This window comes from Mytilus californianus, unplaced genomic scaffold, assembly GCF_021869535.1.
Source record: "Mytilus californianus isolate M0D057914Y unplaced genomic scaffold, xbMytCali1.0.p SCAF_7, whole genome shotgun sequence".
Lineage (NCBI taxonomy): Eukaryota > Metazoa > Mollusca > Bivalvia > Mytilida > Mytilidae > Mytilus > Mytilus californianus.
In genome coordinates this window covers 30,852,436-30,878,347 of record NW_026262723.1, presented here as the reverse complement: position 1 = coordinate 30,878,347, position 25,912 = coordinate 30,852,436, and the positions used below count along the sequence as shown (strand labels likewise).

At 30.3% G+C, this 25,912-nt stretch overlaps 1 long non-coding RNA gene across 2 annotated transcripts; it reads left to right on the top strand.

Annotated features, from left to right (window-relative positions):
• The first annotated feature begins 19,353 nt into the window (after window positions 1-19,353).
• LOC127709861 (uncharacterized) lies at window positions 19,354-22,530 on the top strand. Of its 2 annotated transcripts, XR_007985839.1 has the most exons (3): window positions 19,354-19,394; window positions 20,844-20,945; window positions 22,421-22,530. It is a non-coding gene; the product is annotated as an uncharacterized LOC127709861 (long non-coding RNA). The 2 variants fall into 2 exon arrangements; XR_007985838.1 differs by lacking the exon at window positions 19,354-19,394 and having other exon boundaries at window positions 20,756-20,945.
• Window positions 22,531-25,912: the final 3,382 nt, after the last annotated feature.

Genomic DNA, 25,912 nt, shown 5'->3' with positions numbered 1-25,912 from the left:
TTGCTGTCAAATTTAAGGTTTAAATTAATCTTGGTCAAAAAAGCTAGAATTTGCAGTTTGGACTATATTCAGATAGTACACTTTAATTCTGTTTATAACTTTTTCAAATCAACTTGGATTTTCAACAAACTATACAGCTACCTTGGTAATAAATTGATCTTACTGAATCACAGGTCATTATACAGTTTGGTGTATTGCTGTTAAATTTAAGGATTAAATTAATCTTGGTCAAAAAAGCTAGAATTTGCAGTTCGGACTATATTCAGATAGTACACTTTAATTCTATTTATAACTTTTTCAAATCAACTTGGATTTTCATCAAACTATACAGCTACCTAAGTAATATATTGATCTTACTGAATCACAGGTCATTATGTAGTTTGGTGTATTGCTGTCAAATTTAAGGATTAAATTAATCTTGGTCAAAAAAGCTAGAATTTGCAGTTCGGACTATATTCAGATAGTACACTTTAATTCTGTTTATAACTTTTTCAAATCAACTTGGATTTTCATCAAACTATACAGCTATCTTAGTAATATATTGATCTTACTGAATCACAGGTCGTTATGTAGTTTGGTGTATTGCTGTCAAATTTTAGGATTAAATTAATCTAGGTCAAAAAAGCTGGAATTTGCAGTTCAGACAAAATTCAGATAGTCATTGATAGTACACTTTAACTTTTTTTATAACTTTTTCAAATCAACTTGGATTTTCATCAAACTATACAGCTACCTAAGTAATATATTGATCTTACTGAATCACAGGTCGTTATGTAGTTTGGTGTATTGCTGTCAAATTTCAGAATTAAATTAATCTTGGTAAAAAAAGCTAGAATTTGCAGTTCGGACAAAATTTAGATAGTACACTTTAAATTTTTTAATAACTTTTTCAAATCAACTTGGATATTCATCCAACTATACAGCTACCTTGGTAATATATTGACCTTACTGAATCACAGGTCATTATGTAGTTTGGTGTATTGCTGTCAAATTTCAGAATTAAATTAATCTTGGTAAAAAAAGCTAGAATTTGCAGTTCACACAAAATTTAGATAGTACACTTTACATTTTTAATAACTTTTTCAAATCAACTTGGATTTTCATCAAACTATATAGCTACCTTTGTAATATATTGATCTCACTGAATCACAGGTTGTTATGTAGTTTGGTGTATTGCTGTCAAATTTCAGAATTAAATTAATCTAGGTCAAAAAAGCTGGGATTTGCAGTTCAGACAAAATTCAGATAGTACACTTTAATTTTTTTTATAACTTTTTCAAATCAACTTGGATTTTCATCAAACTATACAGCTACCTAAGTAATATATTGATCTTACTGAATCCCAGGTCATTATGTAGTTTGGTGTATTGCTGAGAAATTTAAGGATTAAATTAATCTTGGTCAAAAAAGCTAGAATTTGCAGTTTGGACTATATTCAGATAGTACACTTTAATTCTGTTTATAACTTTTTCAAATCAACTTGGATTTTCTTCAAACTATACAGCTACCTAAGTTATATATTGATCTTACTGAATCACAGGTCATTATGTAGTTTGGTGTATTGTTGTCAAATTTAAGGATTAAATTAATCTTGGTCAAAAAAGCTAGAATTTGCAGTTCGGACTATATTCAGATAGTACACTTTAATTCTGTTTATAACTTTTTCAAATCAACTTGGATTTTCATCAAACTATACAGCTACCTAAGTAATATATTGATCTTACTGAATCCCAGGTCATTATGTAGTTTGGTGTATTGCTGTCAAATTTCAGAATCAAATTAATCTTGGTAAAAAAAGCTAGAATTTGCAGTTCGGAAAAAATTTAGATAGTACACTTTAAATTTCTTAATTACTTTTTCAAATCAACTTGGATATTCATCAAACTATACAGCTACCTTGGTAATATATTGATCTTACTAAATCACAGGTCATTATGTAGTTTGGTGTATTGCTGTCAAATTTAAGGATTAAATTAATCCTTGTCAAAAAAGCTAGAATTTGCAGTTCGGACTATATTCAGATAGTACACTTTAATTCTGTTTATAACTTTTTCAAATCAACTTGGATTTTCATCAAACTATACAGCTACCTAAGTAATATATTGATCTTACTGAATCCCAGGTCATTATGTAGTTTAGTGTATTGCTGTCAAATTTAAGGATTAAATTAATCTTGGTCAAAAAAGCTAGAATTTGCAGTTCGGACTATATTCAGATAGTACACTTTAATTCTGTTTATAACTTTTTCAAATCAACTTGGATTTTCATCAAACTATACAGCTACCTAAGTAATATATTGATCTTACTGAATCCCAGGTCATTATGTAGTTTGGTGTATTGCTGTCAAATTTAAGGATTAAATTAATCTTGGTCAAAAAAGCTAGAATTTGCAGTTCGGACTATATTCAGATAGTACACTTTAATTCTGTTTATAACTTTTTCAAATCAACTTGGATTTTCATCAAACTATACAGCTATCTTAGTAATATATTGATCTTACTGAATCACAGGTCGTTATGTAGTTTTATGTATTGCTGTCAAATTTTAGGATTAAATTAATCTAGGTCAAAAAAGCTGGGATTTGCAGTTCAGACAAAATTCAGATAGTCATTGATAGTACACTTTAATTTTTTTGATAACTTTTTCAAATCAACTTGGATTTTCATCAAACTATACAGCTACCTAAGTAATATATTGATCTTACTGAATCACAGGTTGTTATGTAGTTTGGTGTATTGCTGTCAAATTTCAGAATTAAATTAATCTTGGTAAAAAAAGCTAGAATTTGCAGTTCGAACGAAATTTAGATAGTACACTTTACATTTTTAATAACTTTTTCAAATCAACTTGGATTTTCATCCAACTATACAGCTACCTTGGTAATATATTGATCTTACTGAATCCCAGGTCATTATGTAGTTTGGTGTATTGCTGTCAAATTTCAGAATTAAATTAATCTTGGTAAAAAAACCAAAATTTGCAGTTCGGACAAAATTTAGATAGTACACTTTAAATTTTTTAATAACTTTTTCAAATCAACTTGGATATTCATCCAACTATACAGCTACCTAGGTAATATATTGATCTTACTGAATGACAGGTCATTATACAGTTTGGTGTATTGCTGTCAAATTTCAGAATTAAATTAATCTTGGTAAAAAATGCTAGAATTTGCAGTTCGGATAAAATTTAGATAGTACACTTTACATTTTTAATAACTTTTACAAATCAACTTGGATTTTCATCAAACTATATAGCTACCTTGGTAATATATTGATCTCACTGAATCACAGGTTGTTATGTAGTTTGGTGTATTGCTGTCAAATTTCAGAATTAAATTAATCTAGGTAAAAAAAGCTGGGATTTGCAGTTCAGACAAAATTCAGATAGTACACTTTAATTTTTTTTATAACTTTTTCAAATCAACTTGGATTTTCATCAAACTATACAGCTACCTAAGTAATATATTGATCTTACTGAATCACAGGTCATTATGTAGTTTGGTGTATTGCTGTCAAATTTAAGGATTAAATTAATCTTGGTCAAAAAAGCTAGAATTTGCAGTTCGGACTATATTCAGATAGTACACTTTAATTCTGTTTATAACTTTTTCAAATCAACTTGGATTTTCATCAAACTATACAGCTACCTAAGTTATATAATGATCTTACTGAATCACAGGTCATTATGTAGTTTGGTGTATTGCTGTCAAATTTAAGGATTAAATTAATCTTGGTCAAAAAAGCTAGAATTTGCAGTTCGGACTATATTCAGATAGTACACTTTAATTCTGTTTATAACTTTTTCAAATCAACTTGGATTTTCATCAAACTATACAGCTACCTTGGTAATATATTGATCTTACTGAATCACAGGTCGTTATGTAGTTAGTGTATTGCTGTCAAATTTCAGAATTAAATTAATCTTGGTAAAAAAAGCTAGAATTTGCAGTTGGGACAAAATTTAGATAGTACACTTTAAATTTTTTAATAACTTTTTCAAATCAACTTGGATATTCATCAAACTATACAGCTACCTTGGTAATATATTGATCTTACTGAATCACAGGTCATTATGTAGTTTGGTGTATTGCTGTCAAATTTAAGGATGAAATTAATCTTGGTCAAAAAAGCTAGAATTTGCAGTTCGGACTATATTCAGATAGTACACTTTAATTCTGTTTATAACTTTTTCAAATCAATTTGGATTTTCATCAAACTATACAGCTACCTAAGTAATATATTGATCTTACTGAATCACAGGTCATTATGTAGTTTGGTGTATTGCTGTCGAATTTAAGGATTAAATTAATCTTGGTCAAAAAAGCTAGAATTTGCAGTTCGGACTATATTCAGATAGTACACTTTAATTCTGTTTATAACTTTTTCAAACCAACTTGGATTTTCATCAAACTATACAGCTATCTTAGTAATATATTGATCTTACTGAATCACAGGTCGTTATGTAGTTTGGTGTATTGCTGTCAAATTTTAGGATTAAATTAATCTAGGTCAAAAAAGCTGGAATTTGCAGTTCAGACAAAATTCAGATAGTCATTGATTGTACACTTTAATTTTTTTTATAACTTTTTCAAATCAACTTGGATTTTCATCAAACTATACAGCTACCTAAGTAATATATTGATGTTACTGAATCACAGGTCGTTATGTAGTTTGGTGTATTGCTGTCAAATTTCAGAATTAAATTAATCTTGGTAAAAAAACCAAAATTTGCAGTTCGGACAAAATTTAGATAGTACACTTTAAATTTTTTAATAACTTTTTCAAATCAACTTGGATATTCATCCAACTATACAGCTACCTTGGTAATATATTGATCTTACTGAATCACAGGTCATTATACAGTTTGGTGTATTGCTGTCAAATTTCAGAATTAAATTAATCTTGGTAAAAAATGCTAGAATTTGCAGTTCGGATAAAATTTAGATAGTACACTTTACATTTTTAATAACTTTTACAAATCAACTTGGATTTTCATCAAACTATATAGCTACCTTGGTAATATATTGATCTCACTGAATCACAGGTTGTTATGTAGTTTGGTGTATTGCTGTCAAATTTCAGAATTAAATTAATCTAGGTAAAAAAAGCTGGGATTTGCAGTTCAGACAAAATTCAGATAGTACACTTTAATTTTTTTTATAACTTTTTCAAATCAACTTGGATTTTCATCAAACTATACAGCTACCTAAGTAATATATTGATCTTACTGAATCCCAGGTCATTATGTAGTTTGGTGTATTGCTGTGAAATTTAAGGATTAAATTAATCTTGGTCAAAAAAGCTAGAATTTGCAGTTCGGACTATATTCAGATAGTACACTTTAATTCTGTTTATAACTTTTTCAAATCAACTTGGATTTTCATCAAACTATACAGCTACCTAAGTTATATAATGATCTTACTGAATCACAGGTCATTATGTAGTTTGGTTTATTGCTGTCAAATTTAAGGATTAAATTAATATTGGTCAAAAAAGCTAGAATTTGCAGTTCGGACTATATTCAGATAGTACACTTTAATTCTGTTTATAACTTTTTCAAATCAACTTGGATTTTCATCAAACTATACAGCTACCTTGGTAATATATTGATCTTACTGAATCACAGGTCGTTATGTAGTTAGTGTATTGCTGTCAAATTTCAGAATTAAATTAATCTTGGTAAAAAAAGCTAGAATTTGCAGTTGGGACAAAATTTAGATAGTACACTTTAAATTTTTTAATAACTTTTTCAAATCAACTTGGATATTCATCAAACTATACAGCTACCTTGGTAATATATTGATCTAACTGAATCACAGGTCATTATGTAGTTTGGTGTATTGCTGTCAAATTTAAGGATTAAATTAATCTTGGTCAAAAAAGCTAGAATTTGCAGTTCGGACTATGTTCAGATAGTACACTTTAATTCTGTTTATAACTTTTTCAAATCAACTTGGATTTTCATCAAACTATACAGCTACCTAAGTAATATATTGATCTTACTGAATCACAGGTCATTATGTAGTTTGGTGTTTTGCTGTCAAATTTAAGGATTAAATTAATCTTGGTCAAAAAAGCTAGAATTTGCAGTTCGGACTATATTCAGATAGTACACTTTAATTCTGTTTATAACTTTTTAAAATCAACTTGGATTTCCATCAAACTTTACAGCTACCTAAGTTATATATTGATCTTACTGAATCCCAGGTCATTATGTAGTTTGGTGTATTGCTGTCAAATTTAAGGATTAAATTAATCTTGGTCAAAAAAGCTAGAATTTGCAGTTCGGACTATATTCAGATAGTACATTTTAATTCTGTTTATAACTTTTTCAAATCAACTTGGATTTCCATCAAACTATACAGCTACCTAAGTTATATATTGATCTTACTGAATGCCAGGTCATTATGTAGTTTGGTGTATTGCTGTCAAAATTAAGGATTAAATTAATCTTGGTCAAAAAAAGCTAGAATTTGCAGTTCGGATAAAATTTAGATAGTACACTTTACATTTTTAATAACTTTTACAAATCAACTTGGATTTTCATCAAACTATATAGCTACCTTGGTAATATATTGATCTCACTGAATCACAGGTTGTTATGTAGTTTGGCGTATTGCTGTCAAATTTCAGAATTAAATTAATCTAGGTAAAAAAAGCTGGGATTTGCAGTTCAGACAAAATTCAGATAGTACACTTTAATTTTTTTTATAACTTTTTCAAATCAACTTGGATTTTCATCAAACTATACAGCTACCTAAGTAATATATTGATCTTACTGAATCACAGGTCATTATGTAGTTTGGTGTATTGCTGTCAAATTTAAGGATTAAATTAATCTTGGTCAAAAAAGCTAGAATTTGCAGTTCGGACTATATTCAGATAGTACACTTTAATTCTGTTTATAACTTTTTTCAAATCAACTTGGATTTTCATCAAACTATACAGCTACCTAAGTTATATAATGATCTTACTGAATCACAGGTCATTATGTAGTTTGGTGTATTGCTGTCAAATTTAAGGATTAAATTAATCTTGGTCAAAAAAGCTAGAATTTGCAGTTCGGACTATATTCAGATAGTACACTTTAATTCTGTTTATAACTTTTTCAAATCAACTTGGATTTTCATCAAACTATACAGCTACCTTGGTAATATATTGATCTTACTGAATCACAGGTCGTTATGTAGTTAGTGTATTGCTGTCAAATTTCAGAATTAAATTAATCTTGGTAAAAAAAGCTAGAATTTGCAGTTGGGACAAAATTTAGATAGTACACTTTAAATTTTTTAATAACTTTTTCAAATCAACTTGGATATTCATCAAACTATACAGCTACCTTGGTAATATATTGATCTTACTGAATCACAGGTCATTATGTAGTTTGGTGTATTGCTGTCAAATTTAAGGATGAAATTAATCTTGGTCAAAAAAGCTAGAATTTGCAGTTCGGACTATATTCAGATAGTACACTTTAATTCTGTTTATAACTTTTTCAAATCAATTTGGATTTTCATCAAACTATACAGCTACCTAAGTAATATATTGATCTTACTGAATCACAGGTCATTATGTAGTTTGGTGTATTGCTGTCGAATTTAAGGATTAAATTAATCTTGGTCAAAAAAGCTAGAATTTGCAGTTCGGACTATATTCAGATAGTACACTTTAATTCTGTTTATAACTTTTTCAAACCAACTTTGATTTTCATCAAACTATACAGCTATCTTAGTAATATATTGATCTTACTGAATCACAGGTCGTTATGTAGTTTGGTGTATTGCTGTCAAATTTTAGGATTAAATTAATCTAGGTCAAAAAAGCTGGAATTTGCAGTTCAGACAAAATTCAGATAGTCATTGATTGTACACTTTAATTTTTTTTATAACTTTTTCAAATCAACTTGGATTTTCATCAAACTATACAGCTACCTAAGTAATATATTGATGTTACTGAATCACAGGTCGTTATGTAGTTTGGTGTATTGCTGTCAAATTTCAGAATTAAATTAATCTTGGTAAAAAAACCAAAATTTGCAGTTCGGACAAAATTTAGATAGTACACTTTAAATTTTTTAATAGCTTTTTCAAATCAACTTGGATATTCATCCAACTATACAGCTACCTTGGTAATATATTGATCTTACTGAATCACAGGTCATTATACAGTTTGGTGTATTGCTGTCAAATTTCAGAATTAAATTAATCTTGGTAAAAAATGCTAGAATTTGCAGTTCGGATAAAATTTAGATAGTACACTTTACATTTTTAATAACTTTTACAAATCAACTTGGATTTTCATCAAACTATATAGCTACCTTGGTAATATATTGATCTCACTGAATCACAGGTTGTTATGTAGTTTGGTGTATTGCTGTCAAATTTCAGAATTAAATTAATCTAGGTAAAAAAAGCTGGGATTTGCAGTTCAGACAAAATTCAGATAGTACACTTTAATTTTTTTTATAACTTTTTCAAATCAACTTGGATTTTCATCAAACTATACAGCTACCTAAGTAATATATTGATCTTACTGAATCCCAGGTCATTATGTAGTTTGGTGTATTGCTGTGAAATATAAGGATTAAATTAATCTTGGTCAAAAAAGCTAGAATTTGTAGTTCGGACTATATTCAGATAGTACACTTTAATTCTGTTTATAACTTTTTCAAATCAACTTGGATTTTCATCAAACTATACAGCTACCTAAGTTATATAATGATCTTACTGAATCACAGGTCATTATGTAGTTTGGTTTATTGCTGTCAAATTTAAGGATTAAATTAATATTGGTCAAAAAAGCTAGAATTTGCAGTTCGGACTATATTCAGATAGTACACTTTAATTCTGTTTATAACTTTTTCAAATCAACTTGGATTTTCATCAAACTATACAGCTACCTTGGTAATATATTGATCTTACTGAATCACAGGTCGTTATGTAGTTAGTGTATTGCTGTCAAATTTCAGAATTAAATTAATCTTGGTAAAAAAAGCTAGAATTTGCAGTTGGGACAAAATTTAGATAGTACACTTTAAATTTTTTAATAACTTTTTCAAATCAACTTGGATATTCATCAAACTATACAGCTACCTTGGTAATATATTGATCTAACTGAATCACAGGTCATTATGTAGTTTGGTGTATTGCTGTCAAATTTAAGGATTAAATTAATCTTGGTCAAAAAAGCTAGAATTTGCAGTTCGGACTATGTTCAGATAGTACACTTTAATTCTGTTTATAACTTTTTCAAATCAACTTGGATTTTCATCAAACTATACAGCTACCTAAGTAATATATTGATCTTACTGAATCACAGGTCATTATGTAGTTTGGTGTTTTGCTGTCAAATTTAAGGATTAAATTAATCTTGGTCAAAAAAGCTAGAATTTGCAGTTCGGACTATATTCAGATAGTACACTTTAATTCTGTTTATAACTTTTTCAAATCAACTTGGATTTCCATCAAACTTTACAGCTACCTAAGTTATATATTGATCTTACTGAATCCCAGGTCATTATGTAGTTTGGTGTATTGCTGTCAAATTTAAGGATTAAATTAATCTTGGTCAAAAAAGCTAGAATTTGCAGTTCGGACTATATTCAGATAGTACATTTTAATTCTGTTTATAACTTTTTCAAATCAACTTGGATTTCCATCAAACTATACAGCTACCTAAGTTATATATTGATCTTACTGAATGCCAGGTCATTATGTAGTTTGGTGTATTGCTGTCAAAATTAAGGATTAAATTAATCTTGGTCAAAAAAGCTAGAATTTGCAGTTCGGACTATATTCAGATAGTACACTTTAATTCTGTTTATAACTTTTTCAAATCAACTTGGATTTTCATCAAACTATACAGCTATCTTAGTAATATATTGATCTTACTGAATCACAGGTCGTTATGTAGTTTGGTGTATTGCTGTCAAATTTTAGTATTAAATTAATCTAGGTCAAAAAAGCTGGGATTTGCAGTTCAGACAAAATTCAGATAGTCATTGATAGTACACTTTAATTTTTTTTATAACTTTTTCAAATCAACTTGGATTTTCATCAAACTATACGGCTACCTAAGTAATATATTGATCTTACTGAATCACAGGTCGTTATGTAGTTTGGTGTATTGCTGTCAAATTTCAGAATTAAATTAATCTTGGTAAAAAAAGCTAGAATTTGCAGTTTGGACAAAATTTAGATAGTACACTTTAAATTTTTTAATAACTTTTTCAAATCAACTTGGATATTCATCCAACTATACAGCTACCTTGGTAATATATTGATCTTACTGAATCACAGGTCATTATGTAGTTTGGTGTATTCCTGTCAAATTTCAGAATTAAATTAATCTTGGTAAAAAAAGCTAGAATTTGCAGTTCGGACAAAATTTAGATAGTACACTTTACATTTTTTAATAAGTTTTCCAAATCAACTTGGATTTTCATCAAACTATATAGCTACCTTGGTAATATATTGATCTAACTGAATCACAGGTTGTTATGTAGTTTGGTGTATTGCTGTCAAATTTCAGAATTAAATTAATCTAGGTAAAAAAAAGCTGGGATTTGCAGTTCAGACAAAATTCAGATAGTACACTTTAATTCTGTTTATAACTTTTTCAAATCAACTTGGATTTTCATCAAACTATACAGCTACCTAAGTAATATATTGATCTTACTGAATCCCAGGTCATTATGTAGTTTGGTGTATTGCTGTCAAATTTAAGGATTAAATTAATCTTGGTCAAAAAAGCTAGAATTTGCAGTTCGGACGAAATTTAGATAGTACACTTTAAATTCTTTAATTACTTTTTCAAATCAACTTGGATATTCATCAAACTATACAGCTACCTTGGTAATATATTGATCTTACTGAATCACAGGTCATTATGTAGTTTGGTGTATTGCTGTCAAATTTCAGAATTAAATTAATCTTGTTAAAAAAAGCTAGAATTTGCAGTTCGGACACAATTTAGATAGTACACTTTACATTTTTTAATAACTTTTTCAAATCAACTTGGATTTTCATCAAACTATATAGCTACCTTGGTAATATATTGATCTTACTGAATCACAGGTTGTTATGTAGTTTGGTGTATTGCTGTCAAATTTCAGAATTAAATTAATCTAGGTCAAAAAAGCTAGAATTTGCAGTTCTGACTATCATGACTATATTCAGATAGTACACTTTTTATTTTGCTATTTCTTTGTGTATAGTCTAAAAACAGATTTACTAAGTATTGAACAACAGCACATTGTATTGCACAACAGCATGAAATCTTCAATTGAAAATAAATTCAAATCATTTAACCAATTTCAAGTTCTTCGACTACATTTATTCTATGACAGAAACCTATAATGTGTCAAATATTTAATTAAAATCCAAATTCGGACCTGTATCAAGCTTGAATATTGTGTCCATTTTTTCATCCTAACTGTTCGGGATTGGACCTCTATGGTTGTATCCAGCTGCGCTCGGTGAAGCACATTTTTAGCTCACCTGGCCCAAAGGGCCAAGTGAGCTTTTCTCATCACTTGGCGTCCGTCGTCCGTCGTCGTCGTCCGTCGTCGTTGTCTGTCGTCGTCCGTCGTCGTTAACTTTTGCAAAAATCTTCTCCTCTGAAACTACTGGGCCAAATTTGACCAAACTTGGCCACAATCATCATTGGGGTATCTAGTTTAAAAAATGTGTCCGTTGACACGGCCAACCAACCAAGATGGCCGCCATGGCTAAAAATAGAACATAGGGATAAAATGTAGATTTTGGCTTATATCTCTGAAACTAAAGCATTTAGAGCAAATCTGACATGGGGTAAAATTGTTTATCAGGTCAAGATCTATCTGCCCTGAAATGTTCAGATGAATTGGTAATTTTAAGGAAATTTTGCCGTTTTTGGTTATTATCTTGAATATTATTATAGATAGAGATAAACTGTAAACAGCAATAATGTTCAGCAAAGTAAGATCTACAAATAAGTCAACATGACCAAAATGGTCAGTTGACCCCTTAAGGAGTTATTGCCCTTTATAGTCAATTTTTAACCAATTTTTGTAATTTTTTACAAAAATCTTCTCCTCTGAAACTACTTAGACAAATTTAACCAAACTTGTCCACAATCATCATTAGGGTATTTAGTTTAAAAAATGTATCCGATGACCCCGCCCGCGAACCAAGATGGCCGACATGGCTAAAAAATAGTACATAGGGTAAAATGCAGTATTTGGCTCATATCTCTGAAACCAAAGCATTTAGAGCAAATCTGATGAGGATAAAATTGTTCATTAGGTCAAGATCTATCTGCCCTGGAATTTTCAGACCAATCAGGCAACACGTTGTTGGGTTGCTGCCCTTAAACTGGTAATTTTAAGAAAATTTTGCAGCTTTTGGTTATTATCTTGAATATTATTATAGATAGAGATAAACTGTAAACAGCAATAATGTACAGCAAAGTTAGATCTAGAAATAAGGCAACATGACCAAAATTGTCAATTGACCCCTTAAGGAGTTATTGCCCTTTATAGTCAATGTTTTACAATTTTCATAAATTTTGTAAATTTTTGTTAATTTTTACAAAGTATTTTCCACTGTAACTACCGGGCCAAGTTCATTATAGATAGAGATAATAGTAAGGAGCAAGAATGTTCAGTAAAGTAAGATCTACAAACACATCACCATCACCAAAACACAATTTTGCCATGAATCCATCTGTGTCCTTTGTTTAATATGCACATAGACCAAGGTGAGCGACACAGGCTCTTCAGAGCCTCTAGTTTTAAAAGTTGAAGCTCTAGTGATTATTAAAATTACTATTCTAAGTTATTTTGTATCAAATGAAATATTTTAAAAGAATATATTCAAAGATATAATGCAGATTTTACTGATGTGCAGTATTAAACACAATTTTAAACCCTTAACCTCAGTGTGTTGATATATTGATCCCTACTGTTTTGGAGGTACAAAATGTAATTGAAAGTTTGCATTTCTATGGTTGGTTGTTTGCTAGCTACCATATTCAATATGTATATAAAAAGAAGATGTGGTGTGATTACCAATGAGACAACTATTCACAAGAGACCAAATGACACAGAAATTAACAACTATAGGTCACCGTACAGCCTGCAGCAATGAGCAAAGCCCATACCGCATAGTCAGCTATAAAAGGCCCCAAAAGGACAAATGTAAAACAATTCAAACGAGAAAACTTAAGGCCTAATTAATCTACAAAAAAATCCCAGCCATACCCACCCCCCCCCCCCCCCTGATAAGAAAATGGTTGTTGCCTAAATCGTGAAATGTGGCAGGTATGGTAACTGGATACCATGCATTTATCATGCTTTCCAAAATTAAGTGAAAATTGTGGTAACCTGTACGAATTATTCCACACAGAATGAACACGGAATATAGTAGGAATATTGTAATGAATTCCTACCAGAAAAAAGTTATATTCTAGTCAGACAGTAGTAGGATTCCACACGGAAAATAGACGAAAAATTTAAATTAGCAGGAATTTCTTAGTACCAGGAATATTTAAATTAGTAGGAATAATTTGGCGGGAAAATAAAATTCCTACTAGAAAACCTGGTAGGAATTTTTCAAATTTCCACACAGAATCTAAAAATATACAAAATGTAAGTGTATATTCACAAATACACAACTGGGTCAATCATTTAAGTTTGAATCTCAACAACAAAGAACAATGGAAATGTATGGAATAGATTTATTTTAAAAAAGTTGACTTTTGAAATGTATGAGGAAACTGTGGTGTATTCAAGCTGTGTTATATATGTAGATGGACAAAAATGTTGATTAGATGAAATTAAAGAGTTATGAACAAATAATGAGTAAAATTATGCACTATTTTTGAATAAACTTAATATATTGGCAAACAGATAACAAATTATATATTAAAAGTATAAAAATTACCTTCAATCAACATGAGCCATATTTTCTCATATTTCAATATTGTAGTTGTTTGATCCTTTCAGCGTTGTGTTCCAACACAACTTTTCATTCTTCTACCCTCCAACTTTTGAATTTGTGAACTGGAACTTGGTTGCATTCAACACAGCAAAATTTGTGTCATTAGCAAACAGGAATCCAGTTTAAGATAATTAAAAAGATTCCATGTAAAAAGATTTTCTAGTAGGATTAAATAAATTCTGGTATGGATATTGTAGTAGGAAAATGAATAATCTAATCATATATCCTTTTCTAAATTCCCACTTAAGATTTTCAAAACAGAAAAAAATCCATACAGACTTTTAAAATTCCTGCTAGTTGGTAGGATTATGCTAGTGAGAAAATTAAAAAATCCAGTCAGAATTTTGTTCATTTTCCCTTTCCGTCTACTTTCTATACAGAATCTTTGATTCTAGGTAAATTCCTACTACATTCCTACTAGTGTCTAGGTGGAATCCTACTACTTATTTCGTACGGGAAGACCCCCCCCCCCCCCCAAAAAAAAAAAAAAAAAATAAATAAATAGTTATATTTTTTTTTATTAACATCTATATATATACATGTTTTATAATATCATGAATATCTAGGGTTGAAAAAGGTGTCCCTCATGAATAAAAAAAAAATTCTGAATATTGTCTGAATTTGTCTGAAAATGTCTGAATTTTTGCTGATATTTTCTTACATGATAAATGATGTCTGAATTTTTCTGAATCCCGATATTTCTATTCTGAATTTTTGCTGAATATTTCTGAATCAATAAGAATTTTATTCAGACAAATTCAGAACTTCTGAAAAGTGTCTGAATTGTTCTGAAAGTGTCAGAATTATGTTCAAGAATGTAAGACGAATTAAGAATCTGTCTGTATCAGTAAGAATATGATTCAGACAAATTCAGAACTTCTGAAAAATGTCTTAATTTTTCTTAATGTGTCAGAACTATGTTTAATAAATTGTTGACACAGAGATGACTAACCTTTTTGTTATGTTGACACTAAAATGTAAATGTTGAAATCAAAATAGTAATAGTTTAACAAAATATTCAAAGTCAATGAACCATGACTGAAGGTACAGGGCCAAACAATCTCCATGGAAATGAAATGTGCCATTGCTAATACATATGCATATCAATTATCAATAGACCATGTCAGATGGAGCAGGGTCAGATTATCTCCATTGAAATGAGATGTACCAATGCCACTTAAACTGCATACCAATAGCATTGACATATCACAATACGTTCCCCATGCATTAACTGACCTTATCACAAACTAATACAGTTGTAAACTAAGCAAAAGTTTTAAAATCTATCGACCATGACTGAGGGGGTAGGGTAAAATAATCTCAATGGAAATGAGGATGTATTTATTATGCTAGTTCAACTAATGGTTCCCCATAAACTAACCTATAATACGTTGTTCAAAGCCACTGCCGCCGCCGATGACGGAAACAGCATATACCTATGTCTCGATTTTTGGTTTCTTCAAGGAGAGACAAAACTGTAAGAATTATCTTTTCTGTATTCCTGTGTATTACGAAATTTTCAATGTGCAAAATATCAAGTATAAGTGAATAAAGTGGGTCTCATTGGGGTCTAAGCGTAACGCGGGATTGGCCGATTTTTTTTAAGCGCGACACGTGAAAGTCGAATAATTAAGCGTGAATACGGGAAACCGAAGTCCGGCGGGACACGGGAAATTACTTGCGCTATTATGGCAACGAGAAGCGGGATACGGGATTCTCACTAAACAATAAGCGGGATCCGGGATATTCGTTGACGAGTGTAAATAAAAATTAAATACTGATGTCCGGAATGTTTTTTATATTAAAAAAAAATGTAAATGGTTTCAATGAAACCATGTGTCTCACAATTTTGCTACTGTCAGAATAAAAATGCATTGTTGTTTGTCAAAAACATACGTCCACTGCGGGAGTTAACATTTGATTTTTAGGGGTGGGAGTGGGGGAGGCTAAGATGAAAAATGTTATCCTGCATTTTATTTAGTTGTAATCTCTGTCCTGCCTTCTTATTTTCGCTCTAATCAGTCCTGCCATTTTTTATCCTGACTTTTTATATAAATTTACGTCCTGCTTTTTTTTGCCAAGTTGCTCATCGTGTCTTTTTTTTACTCAAAACTCTTTTTTTTTCAAATTACATCCTATAAACCCCCCTTAACATCAAATGGTACCTCCTTTATTAGTAAAATTACGGGATTTTTTTTTCTACTGCTATTTCTAGATCTTGAGAAAAAAGTGTAAGCCAAGTTTCACTGATAACATTCCAATATCGTATTTCTCTTTTTAAAGAAAATGAAAATTTCGGCACTGCTTTCATCAGCAATGTTTTGTTTTCAATAAATTCAACAAATATAAAAGTTTGGGTGAATAACAAACAGTTTTCATCAGATTCAGATTCAGATCGCCCTTATTCATTGTTTTTTTTTCACCGACAAGTTTGAACATTCCAAAAAAGATTAAATCATTGATCTACTGAGTAAAAGTCAATTCCGTTTTTAAAAGGTAATATTTATTGCAGAAATTATGCAATCAACTAACTTGACATCGCTTACAAAAATTTCGTTATTTGTTTATTGCATAAATTATACAATCAACTACTTGAGCATTGGAACTTGATATCGCTTACAAAATAGAAATCTTAAACATAACTGACATCGAAATACAAAAGCGTGTCAAATGCACGAGGTAAGATTGGTGGGAAATTACGATACCGGGTTAAATGTTTACTTGATTGACAGGAATCAATTATCGTTGAGGCTCCAGTAGGGAAAATATGATGACGTTGTTAAAAGTTGCCATTATTATAAAGTGGATTATATGCAATCAGTTCGCACAGGGACGGTCTATACTAACGATTTGGTACCAACCAGATTTGATGTTCGGACTCCAGGCCGTTTTTCTCACAGGGAATCGGTTAGCAGGTTAATTGTTTTTATGATAAATGCCTAAAAAAAACCCGTTTTTCCTGTCCATTTGTATAACTTCGAGTCCTACGTAAAATACGTCTGTGGTAAATACCTGGGACGTCTGCCATTCAGAAGATGGTTTTCAACTTGCCCAGAAAATTGACTTCAACTTGTGAACTGTCAGTGTCAATCCAACCGCACATACAACTAATGAATTATTCACCACAGGCACAGGCTAAGAACAATGTCCCCAAACGGGTATGAGTCTATTGACAATTTTTTTATTTGGAAACGGCCATTTAATATTGTGGGTGGGAGCAGGGAATTTGGAAAATGAATAATCTTGCCTTGCCCTTAAAGATATCAGAATGAAAAATTATTTTTCCCACCAAAATAAAGGATATTTAAGACTTTATGTGTATAACAAAAAAATAAAACAATCAGGAATCACAAAATAAATATTCCAAAATTCATCCTGCCTCCCCCTGTAATAAAATATTGAATGGTCGTACCCTCATACAGTCAGATTATACCATATTTATTCGATTCAAAATTCAAAACAACATGTTATATAATATGGGTAAACATAGTCCAAATCATTATGAGGTCTTGTAGTTTTAAGGCTATGTTTATAGTCTTGCTGGGAGAAAGCAAGGTGTCACAGAAAAGCAATGAAATTACTTACCATACAATATACAATTATGTCAATATAAAAATAAGATCTGGTTTGATTGCCAATGAGACAATTGTCCACTGCTACTGGAGACCAAATCATGGCAAATGACATCAAAATAAGGAACAATAGGTCAATGTCTGTCAATTACTGATTTTTAATAAAGATTTCACAAAAAGTATTACTGTAAAATGCGACAGGGTTGTAATGGGGATAATTTAAACTCACATTAATGATTTTGAAATTTTGTACATGAAGTAAACAGGATTTGTCTCAATATCGCAAAATTTGAAAATCGCACTTTAGTCGAAAATGACAATATCTCAATAATAAATGCACGCAATAATTTCTGAATTTACAGTATTTTAATTACAATACACCTTATCACTATTTGTCGGCCATTACTGGACAACCACAAGTTCTCGTAAAATTTTGACGTCATAATATAAAATACCTGATGCCACAATGGAAAAGTGATTGTTGTATGACGTTAATAGTTAAAGCGGGACAGATTCTCGGGTCAGCCGGGAAAAGCGATAAGGTGTATATAAAAAAGAGACCAAATGACACGGAAATTAACAACTATAGGTCACTGTACGGCCTTCAACAATGAGCAAAGCCCATACACAGTCAGCTATAAAAGGCCCCAAAATGACAAATGTAAAACAATTCAAATGAGAAAACAAACTGCGTAATTTATGTACAAAAAGAGAAAGAAAAACATATGTTACGCATCAACAAACGACAACCGCTGAAATACAGGCTCCTGACTAATGTGGCAGGGTTAAACATGTTAGCGAGACCCCCCCCCCTAACCTCGGACAGTGGTGTAACAGTACAACATAAGAACAACTATAAAAATCAGTTGAAAAAGGCGCTTAACTCATCAGATGGATACAAATAAAATACATCTAACAAAAACACAGAGTGGATTTCCCGGGTACTTGTATATCCCAACAACAAAAAGACACTAAGTACTGATCTGAGAGTACTTGAAGTTACTGACCGCTAGTTCAAAGCCACTAACAACTAATAAAAAAATCATGCATATAAGACTAAATACAAGTATGGCATTATGCACTTCCCATTTTTATTATTTTTGTGACTTGTGTGTGGACCATACAACTTATAGCTATTTGTCCACCATGACTGGACATCATAAATGTTCCTGTAAAATTTTTATGTCACTATTTAACTATGAGGCAAACCTATACCATGTATGGACTGCTACATGTATAATCGGTCCTGACAATAAAAATATGAAACAATTCAATTGAGAAAATTAAAAGTCCAATTTATTACAAAACAATTAACGAAAACAAGAGATAATTGACAGTACATGAAACATCAACAACCACTGAACTACAGGCTCCTGACTTTGAACAGGCACATATAGAATGTGGAGGAGTTAAACTAAATTTGATTGCACCAAACGGGACAGTGGTGTTATGGCACAACATTCGAACAAACTATGCATAACATTAAAAGAAAAACAAATATGACAAACAGCACAACAACCACTCAATTACAGGCTCCTGACATAGAATATGGTACATGTAGGCTATTAAATACCTACCCTAACTTTTATTTAAATGTAACTTGAACCACACATACTATTTTATAGAGTACATAGGTATTGAACAGATTGTTGTATCTTAAATGTGCATGTGTTTAAAAGTAATCTTTAGTATGGTTTTAATTGACTGATAACAAAATCAATATTTATACCAATAAAAAACAATATTCACTTCTTTTAAAAGAACTGGGCCATATGAAGTTAGATGAAAGATGATCTGAAATTGCGTTTATGATAATGTGGAAAAACACCAATTGTTTTGAGGTAAGAATGACACAGAAGAGACACAAAATAAATCACAGCAACTTTACAATTTATAAGAATATACAATTATTTATTTTTTCACCTTGGCATAGTCGATCAGTATATTAGTGCCAAAATCATATAGCTTAAGCTCTATGAAAATAGTACTGGTAAAACAATGAAAACTTTGTGAAAATTAATTCTCCTAACTATATATTTACACAAAAAATGGTTATGCTACTTGTAATGATCACAGTTTGGTCTTATGATTGACCTATTTACTTTTCTAACTTGAATTCATAAGGGATAATGCAAACAACAATTATTTTGTCTAAACAGTAACGTAGATGTCAAAGAAACAGGAACCCAAAACCTCAAATATTCAAAAACATTTTGAATGCAACATAGCTTTTACAACAATAAACATAGGTGCTACCTTGTATACATGCTCTTCTGTATTAACCGTACATCAATAAGATGCACACCTTTACCCCATATAACTTTCAATTTTAAATCATTCAATTTCAAACATTTACAGGGGGCTGTAACCCTAACACATTTATGCCATTTAGGAACAAGCACTGATAAAGTAAGACTGATTCCCTAGTAGTAACCAGATAAACCTGCATAAAAAATGTTAGTAAAATTAAATGAAATTGCCTACCTACCTACCCTATTTTTATACGCCCATTTATGGGATGTATTATGGTAAACCGTAATTTTTTTTATAAATTTTAGATTTTAAGTTTGTGTTTTTTTTTCCATTAAAAAGGGGGATTTTCCAGTTTTCGGACAATAACTCAAAAAAAATTTCATTAATTTGCAAGAAACTTCGGTGAATTGTTAATATCTATTGACATTAGCTCTCTTTCGATTTTTATAAATTTAGAACTACGTTTCCAAGTTATGGTTTTTTTTTTCATTAAAATAAGGGGGATTTTCCAAATATTTCACTTAGATGTCAACTTAACCTTCGAGTATATATATTAGTTGCATATGTTACATGTGTGTTATTCTATTCAAAATCAAAGTATGGGCTATTCGGTTCCATTTGATGCGACTGTCATACAAGTGAGAGGTTTAGCGCTATAAAACCAGGTTCAATCCACCATTTTCTACATTTGAAAATGCCTGTACCAAGTCAGGAATATGACAGTTGTTGTCCATTCGTTTGATGTGTTTTATCATTTGATTTTGCCATTTGATTAGGGACTTTCCGTTTTGAATTTTCCTCGGAGTTCAATATTTTTGTGATTTTACTTTTTCCAAGCGAAGGGGGTTGTAAGACCAACACTGATAAAACTTTAATTGATTATTTCTAATATCTTTCTAAAAAAAACACAACCCATCAAATTTTAATAAAGTGTTTTCTGATGGCTCTTTTTGAATTTCACTTTGACAACTGATGAATATTTTATAAGAATTCATAAATTTAGGTGTCAGTATTGATACTAATATTTTAATTTTTAGAATTGGTTCCTCAGACGTCAGTGAACGAGACTTAAGACTTTATTTTCATGATTTTCAACAGAACTATTAAAAAGAAAAATGGTGCAAAATCAACAGTATCTGGTATGTACATGCTTTAGTTTTAATAGTATAAAAATAAGCTGGAAGTGTTGAATGTTTTCCAGTGAGACAACTATCTACTATATAAATGCCTTACAAATGTAGATGAGAGCAATAATCATGATAATAGCTATAGGTCAACATACAGCCTTTAAATTTAACAACAAGCAAAGCCAATACCTTAAATTTAGCTATAACAACGACACATTCATTACACATGACAATATAAAACACTAGAATTCCAAATATATTGGAAATAATGAATTTCTAAATTATTTGCATATAATTTATTCTGATTGGCTGAAAGTGATTTGTCTATCAGCTCATAGACATAATTTTGTCATGTGACCGCGACGTCATCAACGGTTTTATCATGAGTTACTCCTTGTTAGAATTAAATTATAAGGAATGACTTTCGGGTTATTCAGTGTGCACCACATTTTTTATGTTATTTCATCATAGACAGAAAAAATATTACAGTCATTCCTTAAATACATTGAAAACTAATACATTGTACTATAAATAAAAAATCAGCATGATATCCATGTGGTTACAGATTCCTAAAGGATTCCCAACAACTAATTTTGAGGTCAAGGTCAAAGATTTTAAAAATAGACTGAATTTGTCCAAAAAAATGGTTTCCAAGTGCTTAACAAAATACATGTACTGCATATGGGATTGAAGAATTGCTTAGATATATGCCCATTTATAATTAAAGTTAACTCAAATATGAATTTTCTTGGTACTAGGACTTGTATATTTGTATACGGAATGTTCCACTCAAAGAATGTTTTGTTTTTCTACTGTGTGATGCATTGCTAGGGGACATAGAAATATTGAGCTCCTGTCGATCTGGTCTTCTAAGTGCTATCGTGTATGCAATTCAAACCATATTTTAATGAAATACATATCAAAATTTTATTGCAATGCCTTGACAAGTGTAAAAATCAGTTCAAAACAAACTATTTTTAAATGAGTTTTTCCTGTTGCAAATATAAATTAGGTAAAAAAATTAAAATTGTAAGCAATCTCAACTTGCATTGTAGGAGAATAATAAAATTTATTGTGAAATGTGTATAAGCTATATATGGAACAAGTCGAAATATCAGAGGTTATGAATTATTTTAACAGGCATGACAGGAGTTAAGTCTCTTAGAAATGTTAATTTAATATAGAAAATAGCACTCATATGTACAATTCATGCCAGATTTTTATAAAATGTATATCAATGGCTTACATAATCAATGTCAAGAGTTGGATTTAGGGAAATAGAAAGAAATATTATAGAGAATTACTAACAGTTCAAACAAGAATTTGTGGAATTGTAGTTATTGTCCCTGGGCAGACAAGACATATGCAACACAGGGGACATTAGAATTCTGTTCTTTTATTAGCTTGTTTTTATTCACTTAGGTCATAAGATACCTGCACCTACTTGATATAATTTTGTATGTGAGATGATCCATTCTATTTTGAAGGGTATTTACTCATAAAGAAAAGAGAGCTGGAGACTCCGAGAGGCAGGAAAAGAACAGACCAGGGAATCACAGATCCATATCAGATAATAAAATTGAATCGAAAATTTAAAGTTTGAATTTTATGTTATTGAAACTATTAATTTACAAACTTCCTGAAAATTTGGATTTTTTTAATTATTGTTTAGAGGCTATGGATATTTAACCATCATCAATGTGTAAGCACATTGATTTTCATTCAACTTCAAGAACTTCTTTTGGGGTTTTTAGGGGAATTTCTGTTGTATAAGTTTCAAAGTTTTGTATGGATATCCACATTTTGAATCATTCTGAATGTTTTCTGAATATATCTGAATCCTTCTGAATCTGTCTGAATCCATCTGAATGTTGTCTGGATATTTCTGAATGTTGTCTGGATGTTTCTGAATGTTGTCTGATTATTTCTTATTCTTTCTGATTAAGTTCAAAATTTTTCTGAATTCATTCTGAATAATGTCTTAATTTATTCTTACATTATTCTGATTTGTGTCCGAATGCTTTTCTGATTTTTGTCTGAATGTTCATATGAAAATTCTGAATGTTTCCTTAAAAGTCCGAAATCCAGCAAAAATTCAGACATTTGCATAAATGTAAATTATTATAGCCATTCAGACATTATTAAGAAAAAAATAAGAAAAATTAAGAATACTTGTCAGACAGAATTCAGACACCATTTTTTCATGAAGGGTATCTAATAAATAAGGTAGAATTCATGAAAGACCCCCTCCTAAATTATAGATAATTTAACATAAAGAAATATATATCTTGGGGTGTAAATTAGATACACCTTCTCAGGTTGTCACCCTTGTGGTGTATATATATCTAATACAGAGGTTTCCAAATTCCAACAGATTTTACTAGCATAAACAGATTTTGTCAAACATCTGGACATTTTTGCCATGAAGAATAACAACTAATCAAGCTGATATACTACAGGCTTGTACATTGTAGGTCAAAGATTTATCTGATAATTGTAGTATTAAATATCAATTTCCTGAAATTATGATTCACTGATTAGAACTTTACCATTTTCAAGTTTTTTACAATTTATAACCCAAAACAATATTAATTAATAACATATTTTTCTTATATTACAATGTATATTAATTATGAGTTATTTCAAAGATTGTTTAATGATCACAGAGATGACTTAAAGAAGTGATATTTTTACTACATTGTACCCTTTAATATGCTAAGCCAAGACCAGTAGCAGGAAAAATTTACCTGAGACAATTAGGTTTTATTATATAGGGATGTACTTAAGCATGATTAGAGCAGGGCCCCTATGGCATGCAGTGAGCCCTTATAAAAACAACTGGATCTTTGTATTACAACTATTAATATCAATTCTTCATTGTATTCATAAATCATGTCTATGTTTTTTAAAGAAAGATGTATATAAAGTATTAAGGAAATATAGATTCTTTCATTGTTAGCAGTGGATTATCGTGTTTCTCCAATAGAGATAGTTAAATATGGAATTTTAAGTCCGAGCCTGTGCGAGGATTTAAAATTCAGTAATTTAGCTATCAAGATTGGAGAAACACGATAATCCACTGCTAACAATGTAAGAATCTGTTTCTCTAATGTCCAAAAAACCCTATTATAATTTCAATAGAAAGTAAATTCTCCCAACCATGCCTTTACTACGTCGTCAGTTTAAAAAAACAGATGCTGAAATGTACACCACTGAGCCAAAAATAGCCGGGTTTGATCATGACTTTTTGGTAACATGTTTTCCGATTCAATTTAATCAAACGTGTTTATAGTTGATTCACATTAGAAGAAAACCCTTTTTTGCGGATTTTTAAAAACATTTTGTTTCTTTGAATGACAATTTCTAATGTACTTTCCATATACTAATAAAGTCTTTTTAGGTTATCCTATATTTGTAGCTTTTAAAGTTTAGAGTCTTGTTAAGATAATGTGTGATAACAATAATATTTTCGTCCGTCACTGGCTGAATAAAATGTTGACTTCATCCTGCTCATAGTTAACATCAAATAATTAACAAATACTTAACAATATTTGTACGGTGAAGGAAAATAAAGAATTTATTAAATGACTTCATTTTGAAGGAAAGTGGAGTAATTGCATATATTTAATTTTAGACCACATGCCAATGATGACAAAGAAGATGAAGAGCAGCATCCTTTAAATGAATCGGGGTAAGTCGTGATACTTAAATGCAATTAATAAATATCTGGTATTGGGGAAATGATTTAAACCTTTTAAGAAAGAAGCACATTGATGTGTAGATTGATTAAAGGTTGTCTTCAAAACAATGGTCACTTTATTTATGTTTTAAAAGAATGTAAAGACTCTTTTTTTTTTAAACTCATCACTGTTTCTGTAACCTTTGTTTCAATTGAAATTTAATATTATTCTCTTGAGAGTAACTTTTCTTAAAAATTACCTGTTTAGGTAATTAAAAAAATATATAACTTGTTTAGGTAACCACTGGCTGATTAAATGCAATTAATCAAATCAATATCTGGTATTGAGAGATGAAAGTGAAGATTATGATCAATCTTTAAATAAAACTGATTGACAAGCACTACTGTAACAACAGCCCATAAAAAGGCCGTGAAATGTCTGTGAAATATCACAGGCCCGTGAAAACCCCGTGAAAATACCCCGTGACTTTTGTAAAAAAAAATTTCTAAAGGCCGTGAAAAATATTTGATGTTAGAAAAAGACCGTGAAATTTCAATATCCCGTGAAAAGGCCGTGATAATTTGTCCTTTCATGCTTAATAAAAAATATCACGGCCTTTTCACTGGTTGTTGAAACCAGTGAAAAGGCCGTGATATTTTTTCATGTCATTTTTTTCTTATCCAAATTCAGATTTAAAACATCCCATGTGATTATTGTAATATGGTCTAATTATTTCCACTCACATTTTTCTAAATATCCTATAAACTTTTCATTATAAATATATGTCTGTTTAAATATTATTATATGCAATACTACTGTACAGGACTGACTTTTAAATGGAACCATTCATTGTTATAATTAATGACTTTATGCCAATAAATATTTTGTATTTAAAAAATTAGTAAAGCTTTATATATAATGGAATGATCATTAAAGGAGACAAGACATATTAGTGTGTGCACTCTTGTTATTCAGAGATATGCTATCAATTTTGTTCACATTAAAGGTGAAAGGTATTTCATTTGTTTTCTTTACTGAATATGGTCACTTTACAGGGAGTTCAAACCACTAATGATTAGTGAATTTATGTTGGGTGTGCAATAGATCTAGCGTTTGGACATCGCCTCCTTACAGACCTGCTCATTCAGACTTCTTTAGTAGTAATACATAAACTACCAAATTTACCACAAACCAGTATTTCATACAAGATTTGTTGTTTATATTGGTGTGACTGAAATCCAACAACACAAATGAAACATTTAGCATTCCAGTTAAATAATAATAATTATCAGTGTCTGT